Genomic DNA, 12,556 nt, shown 5'->3' on the forward strand with positions numbered 1-12,556 from the left:
CCACTAAAGGTGGAATTTTGATAAATAGGAGGGTCAGTGAAAGATAAATTAGGGAGCAAGGAACCTTTTCATCACCCTCCAAATCACAATCCAAAGATCTCTACTTTCTTCATAACATAAGAGCATTTTGCTTATAAGGATATGATATGCCAAATTTCTTCACTTAAACTGATCAAAATTATAATGTTAGATACCCTATCTTTATGGGTAGGCCTGTAGACACCAATGGATCAAATTATATGATTGGTATTTTTTAAAAAATTAGTCAAAATAATGTCATGTCAAATAACCAGCATAGGTACTTCTGAAAGACATGTAATTGTAGTAATTGTCAGTCTTGCTAAAGATCCAGGCATAATATGAATTTTCCCAGCCTTTGACTAAACTTACTATATATAAGCCAAAAAGGAAAAAAAAAAAAAAAAACACTGCAAATTAAATATAGAACTTTGAGTCAGGACCTCTGTATTTCAAGCCCAGCTGTGCTACTGACCTTTTTATAAAATTAGCCAAAATCTCTTCACCTGGGAGTAAAAAACCTTGGGAAAAAAATGCCTCCATTTTCCCATCTAAAAAACACATATAAGAAGTTCATAGTTCTCAGGGTCATTTGAAGTAAAGCATTGCAAAGTTAGCACTTGTAAACAGAGGGTCAGAATGTACCAGAGATTAAACCACTTTTCAGGAAACTTGGAATATCATCTGTGAACTACACCAGTAATTTCCTAAACAAAATTGGTAGTCCAGACAATTAACTACAGAAAGCAAAAATAAGTATGCTAAAAGAAAAAAATAAAAGTTGGAGATACATTATAATATATAGCTCTATACATACTGCTTGAAAATCTGCATGATTTCGTCCAATCTCCACTTTTATTCTCCTTGTGAACATAGGTACACATTTGAGTGACCTCATGAAAGCTTAGGGTGAAGGCTGACATTATGCTAATTGACCCACAATGGGATTCAAACTGATAACCTTGGCCTTATTAGAAGTAAGTTCTAGAGTTGGAAAGATGGTGGAGGAAGAGTCAAGAAAAAAGATCCCTTTGGTTCCAGAAAATCTCCTGAAAAAGAGGAAGGCTTATCAAGCCCTGAAAGCCACCCAGGCAAAGCAGGTGCTTTTGCAAAGGAAGGAGCAGAGAAAAAGAAAAGAGATCAAGTTTAAGCAACTAGAACGGTTCCTACATGATTCCTGGCGGCAACTACGTGACAGGGTGCGACTCAGATGACTAGAAGTAAAACCTCACGGCTTGGAAGTGCCAGATAAACATTCCTTGGCCTTTGTTTTATGCATCGAAAGGATTAATGGGGTGAGTTTACTGGTGCAGAGGACCATTGCAAGACTTCGCCTGAATAAGATGTTCAGTGGTGTCTTTAGGCAAATAACTCCTCAAACCATAAAAACACTTCGTATAGTGGAAACTTATGTGACCTGGGGATTTCCAAATTTGAAGTAAGTTTGGGAACTCATCTTGAAACGTGGACAAGCCAAGGTCAAGAATAAAATCATCCCTTTGACAGACAACACTGAGACTGAGGAGCACCTGGGGAAGTTTTGTGTCATTTGCTTGGAAGACCTCATTCACGAAATTGCCTTCCCGGGGAAGAATTTTCAGGTGATCTTAGGGTTCTTGCGCCCTTTCCAACTCTCAGTGGCCCTTCACGCTACCTAGAGGGGGCTTCCTCAAGGAAGTGGGCTCACCTGGCTATCGAGGTGAACGCATCAATCAGCTCATCCGGCAGCTGAACTAAACCCAGCATATCGGAAAGCACAGTGCATTGGAAGCATGTGTTTTTGTTTTATGGAATTGTTACTCAGTATCTTCAAGCAAGATTATTTTCTGCTGTATCTTCAGAAACTGGAGGGGAAAGGTCAGGGAAAAGATGGTGATGTTCAGGGCAGGCATTTTTTATCCCACTTCAGTTCCAAGAAAAAGTTCCTGTGTGTTTTCTGCAAAGACCGCCATCCACCTCTGAAACCAGCAAAGGACTTGTGCCATGGAGGAGGGAGTCCTGTTTTATCACACCTATCCTGGGATTTAATGTTGGTGAACGAATGGTGAACCCACACATGAATACAAGACAGTAGTGGACCAGGCCCAGGGGCATATTGAACCTGGGGTATCCAAGGGCCTTGTTTTGGAAAGAACTTGAAATACAATTAGAAAGAAGTGCACAAAAGCAATGCTCGGTTGTCTGCTGTGAAAAAAAAAAAAAAGCAAGTTCTAATTAGCAGAGCACAGTGTTCATTACCATTTAATTATTGATTTTAAACGGAATATATTTAACATATACTCAACGTGATAATTAAGTCTTTCTATACAAAATATCTTTCCTTTCCAAATATATTCTCCTTTGTTATTTTTTAATGCCCTTCCAAAAGAGCGATTGAATTTCAATTTGACAATACCTAACACCATCAATACTGATTTAATCTGAAGACATATATTCTTTGAACTGAAACAGATTCAAAGGGCTATTTGTTAGTTCTTCTCCACCTCAGGCAAGAGCACGTTTAAATAATCCAAGAATTTCTGTTTTCAACGAACCCCAGAAAATAATACCACCACCTTCAGTTTGTATAACACTTCACAGTTTACGAATCACTTTCTTTTCCTTCATCTCATTATATATTCACAACAACCTTGTAAGTCTCAGATATAATTATCCACATTTTACAGATGAAAATGCTGAGATTCAGAAAGGTTAAGGTGTTTTGCCTCAGCTACATGCTGGAAAGAGATGTCAACTAGACAAGAACTTAGGTCTCCTATGCTATTTCTTCCACAAGCTGCTGCCTCCATTGGTAATTTATCTCACTTTGGTGACCATTAGTAAGTTATTCCACGTACCTAACTGAAATCCCTTATTTCCTTTTATTTTTTTCTGTAATGCATATGAAAACAATGTTGAAAATTGTTTCCCCAAATTTGTAAATGTTGTTATTTAAATAGTTCTGGTAGGATCATTAACTTCTTAATAGGGAAACTTCAGGAGAAACACTTTCCTGGTCACCATCTTGGCCAACTTGGCTGTCTGAATAAAAATCCTGACTATGAGACAAGATGATACCACATCTAGGCACCTCAGGAAAATTGATATTGCTTTATTGCAGACCTTTGGAGAAACATGACTTCAGTCCTAAACCCTTAAAACAAACAGGACCTCACAGATGGCACAGGGCTGACTCAGTCTACAAAGTGAAATAAGAGTAAGCTTTCTGGATTCAATGCTCTAATAGAAGTTGAGTGCTAAGTATCAAACAATTGGCCCAACATGTTACATGCCCCAACTCATTTAATCCTCACAAAAATCCTGTAAGAGAGGAAGAAGTCTTACCCCAATTTTATAAATGTGAAAATTGAACCCAGAGAAGTTAAAAAAAACTTGCCTGAAGTCACTTAGGTAGTAAGTATCTAAGTCTATTGTGTCTGATCTATATCTGACTGCCTCCAAAAGCCAAGCTTTTAATCTTCTCCTCTAAATTAAAATACATGTTCTATATTTACCAAGGCAGAAAATGTTACAGTTGAAAGGGATAATTATGTCTTAGCTAGACTGTATAATTTTGGATACAGCATTTATTTTTCTGAACCGCTATTACCTATATTATAAAATAGAGGAATTCCTAGCATAACTGTTTCTCAGGGTTGGTGTAAGCACCAAATGAAATAAAACTATGAAGTAGTATACAAATATGTGTTATATGTTAATTCTATGCAAAAATCTGTTGATGAGGAGCTAGTCAAAAAATTATTAAATTGAACTAAACTGACTATGTCTAACACCTAGGACTGTTGCGAGGCATGCCTCATAGCCCAAAGATGCCAATTATATGCTGCCAAGCTAATTAGTGCCAGTTCAAGTCAGGTTTAGCAATGACCTTCATGTCAGGAAATAACTTCTAGCCTTTTAAAATATCTTTGCAGCCTCCACTTGAGCATTTCCAAAGAATTCCCTATTGTTTCCAGTACCTAGAAGTTACAATGAGGTGTTTCCCAACAAGAGCCTGGAAATTAGAGAAATGATATTTCTGTTTGACAGTTAAGTTATAAAATTAACTCAAAAAACAGGGAAATGTTTTGTTAACCCTAAATGCTTAAACAATAGTTTGTAAATATGTGACTGGGAATTACCTTCAAATACTAGCCATGGTATAGCTCCAGACAAAGTAGGCTACTGAGCAATAGAAAGTGGGTGAAATTAGAGAGGGCAACCCATAGGAAAGAGAAGGGAGGCGAATAGTTTATGAAACATTACCTCTAATACTGTTCAAGAGCATACTGGTCCTCTATCACGTTGAGATAAATTATTCTTAAGGTAAGGAAAATTCTTCAACCATCTTAATGAAAATGAGAGTCTCATGAATATGGAGTATCAGGTCTCATTGTCACGGCCTTCCCTACAACCAGATAGACCCTTAAACTGGATTAAAGAATTTGGCATGAAATTCATTTTGCTCTGGCTCTCCATGGATTAAAGCAAACTTTTGGTTATGACTTGGCTCCTCATGTAGCCTGAATAAGTAAGAAAAGTGCTGACCATGCAGACTTTGAGTACTAAGCTTCATTTCACAGTTATTGCTCACTTTGAAAAAGTAAACTGTCATTCAGACGCCAACAAGAGTGCCATGGGCATTTTGCTTAGCCAGTCAGTGGCTAAGAGTCTGATTATTTCAGGACTCAGACAAGCCCAAGTCCTTGGAGTTTAAAAGTTTCAGATGCTGAAATATGCCGAAACCATCAAAATACTACCCAGGGATTGTCCTGCTCAGCTCTACTGCTTCAACCTCTCTTGGAAGACAAAACTCAACAAGGGTCTAAATATAATCAGATCTAGTGTTGACTATAATCTGATGATCAAAACAGATATGAAATCTGCTTACTAGGCAGATGTTTGGCAGATAATGACTGCCATGTCATCAATGTTTATGATGAACTACATTCCTAAGCTAGAGGTATAGAATAATCACACTTCTTTCTGGAGAAAAATATGCAAGTCAAAGAATACTAATACTGCATGACATGAAAAGTCTTATTTTTTTCATTTAACTCTACCTGAGCACATTTTTTAACCTAGGTATCACTCCATTGTATAATATCTATTATATTGCTCCCTCATTCTTTCTAGTAAATTATTTAATTACAGCATAATTATGTATGATCTGTGAAGAGAAATGTATACCCTTACGAACATAACTATTTCTATGATAATCATGACTTCCTTCATATTCAGAAATCATATGACTAGTAATGTCTTTGCTGTTCCCAGACTCTGCAGCATAAGTTAAGCTGTTGGCAGTGAGGATGGCTTTTGTCACTCTGTTCATAGCTGCCTCGCCCATGGGAGCCTGGAGCATACAAACAGACAGTGGACAGGCAAACTAGGTCAGCCTAGAGACAGAGCCCTGATGAAGAAAGAACACTTTGTCATTTCTAACACAGGTCTATATTATATGAACTCACAGCACAGTCAGGAACTAAACAATTGGTGACAGAAGGTAAGGTTCAAGAAAACCAACAGGAAATTGCTATCAGCCACCACTTGCAAGTCACAAAGTATGAAACATATGGGAAGCAAAATAGGAAATAGGGAATCTATGTGAACAATATTGTATATTGCTAAATTGCTTTATTGAACAATTCATGAACATGTTGAAAGACACATCATGGTGAAAAGGGCTTAGGACCTGAAACAGGAAAACCAGGCACTAAAATAGGTGATTACAAGCTCTTGACTTTAGGCAAGTTACTGTTCCCCACTGAGCTTTGGTTTCCCCATCCTTAAATTGGACCTCCTTACTTCATACATTTCCTGAGTGAATTAGGGTGATGAAATGAGTATTATAAAACATGCTTTGTAAGCTCTAAATAGAGATCACTTATTTCTTGTGGTTTTTCTGTATGGAAAGTATAGGTTAGCACATCATTCTCTCATAGTCCTGAAGTGGGGGAAATCAAGAAGGAAAAAAGTGGTGTCACTAATGTTTCGTGTTTTTAGATGTTAAAAAATACATCTGGTGAAAGCCCCTGGTTTTTCAAAATTCTCTTCAAATCTGCTCACACTAAAAACTAACTAATCAAAATAAGCCATTTAACACAAAATTGGTTATAATAATGTGAATTGGTACAGAGGTCATTGTAGAAGACCTCCAGCAAAGAACATTAAACTTGCTCACATTAGAACCAAATTTTTATCTATGTAGTATTTCTTAGCCATTTTTTTGTCTTAACTACCTAACAGAAGATTAGGGGAAAAGGGGCAGAGAGTAAAATGATGTAAGAACAGTTGCCTACAGAAGAGGGGAAACGTTTCTGGCACAGTATTTTTTTTCTCGAATTCTTTCTAGAATACAAGAGTTTTAAATATCTTGCTCTGGCATTCAGCTATACAAATATCAAATGTTGACCCACACAAATCATGTACACACATTCACACCAAACAACAGAGAGTTTTAATGATATGATGCTTAGGAACAAGGTATTAATTAGATATCATTCATTATTTTTCAGTCTTAAAAAATCATTTTAATTTCCTTGCATGCATAAGGGCTCTTAATTGGAATTTCCAAGGCAAATTCATTGCAGGGGCATCCACAATTGGCATAATACATATTAATCCATAAATTATTCATTTAAGTAACAAGTCTCTGTAATCTCTAGGCATTATAAAATATAAGGACAACATAAGCCCTATTTAGTCCCATGGGTCTTCTTTTTTTTTTTTTAATTTTATTTATTTATTTATTTGTTTGTTTTTGGCTGAGGTGGGTCTTTGTTGCTGCACGAGGGCTTTCTCTAGTTGCGGCGAGCAGGGGCTACTCTTTGTTGTAGTGTGCGGGCTTCTCATTGCAGTGGCTTCTCTTGTTGCAGAGCATGGGCTCTAGGCACGCGAGCTTCAGTAGTTGTGGCACGTGGGCTCAGTGGTTGTGGCTCATGGGCTCTAGAGTGCAGGCTCAGTAGTTGTGGCGCACAGGCTTAGTTGCTCCACGGCATGTGGTATCTTCTAGGACCAGGGCTTAAACCAGTGTCCCCTGAATTGGCAGGCAGATTCCTAACCACTGCACCACCAGGGAAGCCCTAAACCTTTTTTAAACATATTAGATACATTAGAAAGACATTGAAAACTTCAAATGAAGTATTACTGTTATTAAAAATAAAGATGTTATGCTCTCCTTTTATCTTAAACTGAGGAAATTCTTTTTTTTAATTTTTTTATTTTTTATTTTTTTTTATTTTTTGCTTTATAACAAATTTAATCAGTTATACATATACATATGTTCCCATATCCCCTCCCTTTTGCGTCTCCCTCCCACCCTCCCTATCCCACCCCTGGGTCTTCTTTTAAATGAGCCCTGAAGTAGCAGTAATAGTTCTTAAAAGTAACAGAAAATAGTTTATGATATAAAATTAATAAGTATAATGCCACATAATCAAAGGTGCTATAGATTATTATTTGTTTTTATCCATATATCTACATCATTCATACAGACCAAAAATATTAAATAATTTACTGTGTCTACAGAGATCTTCATATGGCTTTGTAAGAAGTGCCCAGACATACACATTTCCAAATAGTCGTCAATATATGTCACAGCATTGTGGAGCCAGACACCAAATTTGATTTTAGGAGCACCAAGAGAGCTATCCCCATCCTATCCATCCCCTCAAGGCTCCCTCCAAAACTTACTTTTCACTCCTGCAAAGGCGCTTAAAATAAAAAGAAGTACTTTTCAATTAATAATTTAACATAAGGTATGTAAAATGCACATAGTCCAATTTATCTGGTGGGAGAGACTCATAGCAGATTTTTGTGGCAAGGGGTTTTGCTATATAGGAATCAAGAGAGATAGAGATAGAGATAGAGAAAGAGATAGAGATAGATAGAGATAGAGATAGAGATGGGGAGGGGGGGAGAGAGTGATTGAGAATAAGGACTACCAAAAGTAAATACTTTACAATTTTTTCTCAAACTTAATTCATAATATATCAGAGTTTACACAAGTATAAAATGCCAAGGCAGAAACTGTGATATGCTTGACATTGATATGACTTTGCTTTTGTTTCTACTAGTTACTCTGGAAGAGCAAAATAATAAACTTTGTTACTTTAGGTTTTTAAGATGTTTCTAGACAGGCATATCTTGATTTGACTTATAGATCACATAAAGTGGCTGAATACCTTATCTAATGGCTAAAAATTGTTGTTCTGATATTATTTTTGGACTAATATTTTATAGTTTTATAACTGTAACATTTTCATTGACCTGTATTTGAAAGTGTATTCTTTGAAAAATGAACGTGTATTCTTTGAAAAATTATGTCTCTTGGGGTAACGTAGTAAAATGCTTTTTTCAACTACATATCCAAAGGAATTGTTCATTTCATTACAGTTATCATTAATGCCATTGGTTAATATATCCCATTGCTATAATCAAAATAACTGGGTATCTATGTTAACTATGTATTTGAGACTGAGATATTTCTCAGTAGTCAAGAATGCTAAGTTAATGGTGGAAAATTACATTTACAACTTAAAGTAGTATTTTATTTCCTCCATCCTCCCCCACTCCCATCTCAAGAATGCAGCTGAATAAGGAGACAACTGCTTAAGTCCTTAAAGAACCAGCAGGCAGCAGCCTCACACACCACAATTCTCACAGTTAGCCCCTTGCAAGCTGTGGAAGAAGTTCACCCATTCTCTTTCAATAAGAAAGTTAGGTTTGTACTTTGCAAGCACACTTTTGGAGAAAGAACAATTCAGAACAAAAGGAAAGATTGGTTTTCTTTGAAATGTGTTTATAATGGCAATGAGTTAACATAAGAGGGGGAAAATAAAGGAGGCTTTGTAGCTTGCAACTGATGTCATGTCTACAAAGTGTTTATTGGTCTTTATATCAGGAGGAAACAATAAATCGTTCTTCACCAGCAACCACACTAGAAGCTTCCTCATATCTGCCTGAAGTTTCAAATGGAATTACAGTAATATGTAGCTAAAATTTATTCTTTCCCTCAGTCTGTTCCATTACAACATAATCGTCTCATCATTATCACTGCTTACAATAATAAATGCCTTTGGAGGCAGATTCTTTGTTAAGGAGGCAAAAGACATTTTCATTACTGTGGCAATTTTTTTAAAAAGACACAATTAGAGTAAGCATACCTACTCCAGATTTCTACTGAATTAAATTTTTAAATTCAGAATCAGACAGAGTCATTTCTTTTCTGATCTATGTAATCAATAATAGATCGATAGATAAACATATAGATTTCAAAAATGCTATTAAAGTAAACTCAGGTTTATATCTGTCAATATATGATAAAAATACAATTTGTAAGAGTCTCTGCATTCTTTCCTTTCTGAAAACAAATAAATTCCTTAAGTTAGAAACCATATATTTGTAAGACAACATTCAAAAATCAAATTATCTCCCATATGCAAATTAAACCAATCACACAAGGAAAAACTGAAATTGGAAGACAGGCTCAGAGTAACCCTGCACTGAGAATTTGGTCAACAGGCATTAAAAGAGATATATTTTTCTTTTGTTGAGATCTACAGAAACTTACTAAATTGAGATGACAGGCTTCTCACTAGTGCAGCAACACGTATTCCCTAAATTTGCTGTTGGGGTAATATGAATTTTTCTTCCAAAACTTCTTGCTTTCCCTTGGGAAAACTTTATACAAAAAAGAGGTTGGAAGAAAGGTAAAATCTTTCTTCAATTTTATCCCTGAAATGTTTGCAACAGAATCACAAGAAAAAAATGGTAAGGGGGGAGAGGGGGGCAGTGGGGAGCGCAGATTATAAGTATTTTCTATAATTGAGACATATCAAATTCCTGGCACAGAACAGGCCAACAACAAATATCTGTTTAATAAACTAATGTTAATTTTTTTAAATATATATATTTAGATCATGTAGATAAAAATTTATTCTTACTTGCTAATATATAATGTAAATTGACTAGTGTAGCATATTACAAGAGTATTTAAGGAAAATCCAGTAAAATACTAGATAAAAATCCAATAAAATACTTTTTATTTTTTAACCCTGCAGATGACTAGAGCCATTTTGTGCTCCATAGATCTTATGTTTTGGCTCAGGACACAATAAAGTCAAGCATGTATAGATGGTGTATAGTAAATATATGACGAAGGAATAAAGGATAATAGGATATAATAATTATTTACATTTGTATAAAATGTTTTGTCTACTTTGTTGTTCCTGCTACTGATTTTATTTTTCTAAAATGCATTTTTATTTATCATCCTACTTCTTTCTTATTTGTGTAGTATAGTTAGTATAGTTGTGTAGTATAGTTAGAATAAATATCTTTATATTCACACTAAATTTAATCATTTAACAAATACTTACTGATCAGCTACCACATGGCAGGCACTAGTAGACTTGGGATTTGGAAGTATATAAAAATAGACAAAAATCCTTGCTTGCTGAAATTGAGTAAAATTCCCCCAGGAATGAAAGGGGAGAGGGCCAAGAAGTGCCGTTTGATTGTGTAAGTCTTGTTTGGCCTTATTTTGTCTTCCACACCACCTTTCAACTGTGTAAAATATATTCAGTATAACAACAAAGTAGAGTCCTATTCACTTGGCTCCTAATACCTCAAGAATTCCTTCCTTTAGTGACCTTTTCATCAACGTCAAAAAGAGGTCCAACGTTAAACAAAGTCATATCAGACACAGAGATGGTAAGAATATAGGTTATATACATAAAATATGTATCTCAAATTACCTTTAAAACTAAAAGAGAACAAGCTAGTACAAGCATAAATCAATTTACAAAGTCTTATCTTTAGAAGAATAAGAGTAAATCTGAAGTTTTCAAAAAGTGATTTACATTGGAATATACCAAAAAATGTACACTTCGTGGTTTAAATACAAAATTTCTGAAGAATGAATTGCTAACATATCAGACCTCATTTGACACCCTATGGTCAGTGTAGCTGCCACAGCTAAGGTATACCTAGAGAACTGCAATTTAAATTTGACAAAATTACTGACCAATGAGTTATAGTGATAAAATAAAGATAAGATCGTGATATTACCGGTGTAACTTACAGGTGTAAATAAAACTAAGATCTGATAGCTGTCTTTGCACTATACTCCTTCTATGCCATATTGTATTCCCCTTGGGTACAGAGATATAAGTATCCTTACTTTTGACAAAGGAGCTACAGAATGGCTCTAAATCAACTCTATCCTTTCCCAAAGCCTATTTATCTCATCCATCTACAGCTTTTTTGACTATTCTGTTATCTTCAAACATGAATTTCCATTTCTTTAATAAACTTTGATTTGGCCTCACAGGCCCTGCTGATTACCTCTCTTTACTTGTATTGCCAAATGTCTTGGAAGACAAATTTATGCCCATGATATCCTTTGTTTACTCATCATATATTCTCTCTTTAAATCTCATTAAACAGGTTTCCTTCTCAGTTGCACGACTGACATCACTTCTGAAGGCCACCAGAAACCTCATTCGTACTGGGTTTGAAAGCACCAGTCTTAAATTCACATCATTTTTCAAATATCAACCATTAAACACTTGCTTCCAGCTGCTCTCTAGTCACCTCCCACCACATAACCAAACAAAAAAGCATCCTAGCACCTATATTCTTCTGATTCCCTTTTCTATACTGCTTTTCAATTCTCTACTGTTCTTATTTTTCCTCTCTTTCAATAAGACAGCTTGTCAATTTTCAAGATATTTGTTATTACCTCCATGAACTGTCACCCAAACTCCAATGCTAAATCTTTAATGGTCTATTTATTGAGTCTTCTGCCTACAATATGACAGGCACTGTGCTGAGGCTGGTGAACCAATAACACCAAGCTCACAAAGAACTCACAGTCCAGAGCCAACCATTTGCACCTAAATTCAAAAAATCCAAATCCAAGGTTATCATTATATTCCTTCCAAATGCCACCTTCCCATTGCTGATTTTTGCACTTTTATTAATGCCATCACAATTCTCAAACACACTATTGTAGGCAGGGTTCCCTGGGAAGCAGACTCTGACAAGATTAGAATGCAGAAAGCTTATTAAGGGGTACTCTCGGGATCAATACCCATGAAAGAGGAAGAAGTTGGACTGTGATGCTATCTCAGTGGAGACCACCACTGACCCTACGTGGAGTTCTACCTTTAAAGTTGGCTGAATTAGGTCAAAAGGGGCAAGTCTTCATATCCATATGCTGATTAGTCACTGGAATGGAGAATGACGTTGGGCAAGGCATCTCTTTTCAGTCCAGGCAATACATATAGGAGACTGAGAGCTGAGGGTCACTGTCAGCAGCACTCCTAGCATCTAGGAAAGTTAGTCCATCATTACTAAAGTAGGGGCATCTAGGCAGTACATCACAATGTCCACCACACTCAGAGGGGGTGAAATATACAAATATGGTGGAAGAAATAGAGTTTGGAGCTAAACAGACCAAGATTCTAATCTTATTCTCCATCAGTAAGTAATTAACTGTGATCACAGGCAAGTCACTCAACTTCTCTCAATCTCTCATAAGACTATTTTGAAA

The 12,556-nt window shown here is 36.0% G+C and overlaps 1 protein-coding gene and 1 pseudogene across 2 annotated transcripts in view; one reads left to right on the forward strand and one right to left on the reverse strand.

The window, feature by feature from the left end:
• GUCY1A2 (guanylate cyclase 1 soluble subunit alpha 2) overlaps nt 1-12,556 on the reverse strand; it is a gene marked incomplete at its 5' end in the record, with an annotated part of 427,337 nt that overhangs the window by 398,735 nt on the left and 16,046 nt on the right. The gene's annotated exons all lie outside the window — the stretch shown is intronic.
• LOC308620365 (large ribosomal subunit protein uL30-like) lies at nt 1,011-2,402 on the forward strand (annotated as a pseudogene). Its single transcript has one exon. The product of its transcript is annotated as a large ribosomal subunit protein uL30-like (transcript).

Source organism: Mesoplodon bidens (assembly GCF_964165515.1).
Source record: "Mesoplodon bidens genome assembly, chromosome: 7".
Classification (NCBI taxonomy): Eukaryota; Metazoa; Chordata; class Mammalia; order Artiodactyla; family Ziphiidae; genus Mesoplodon; species Mesoplodon bidens.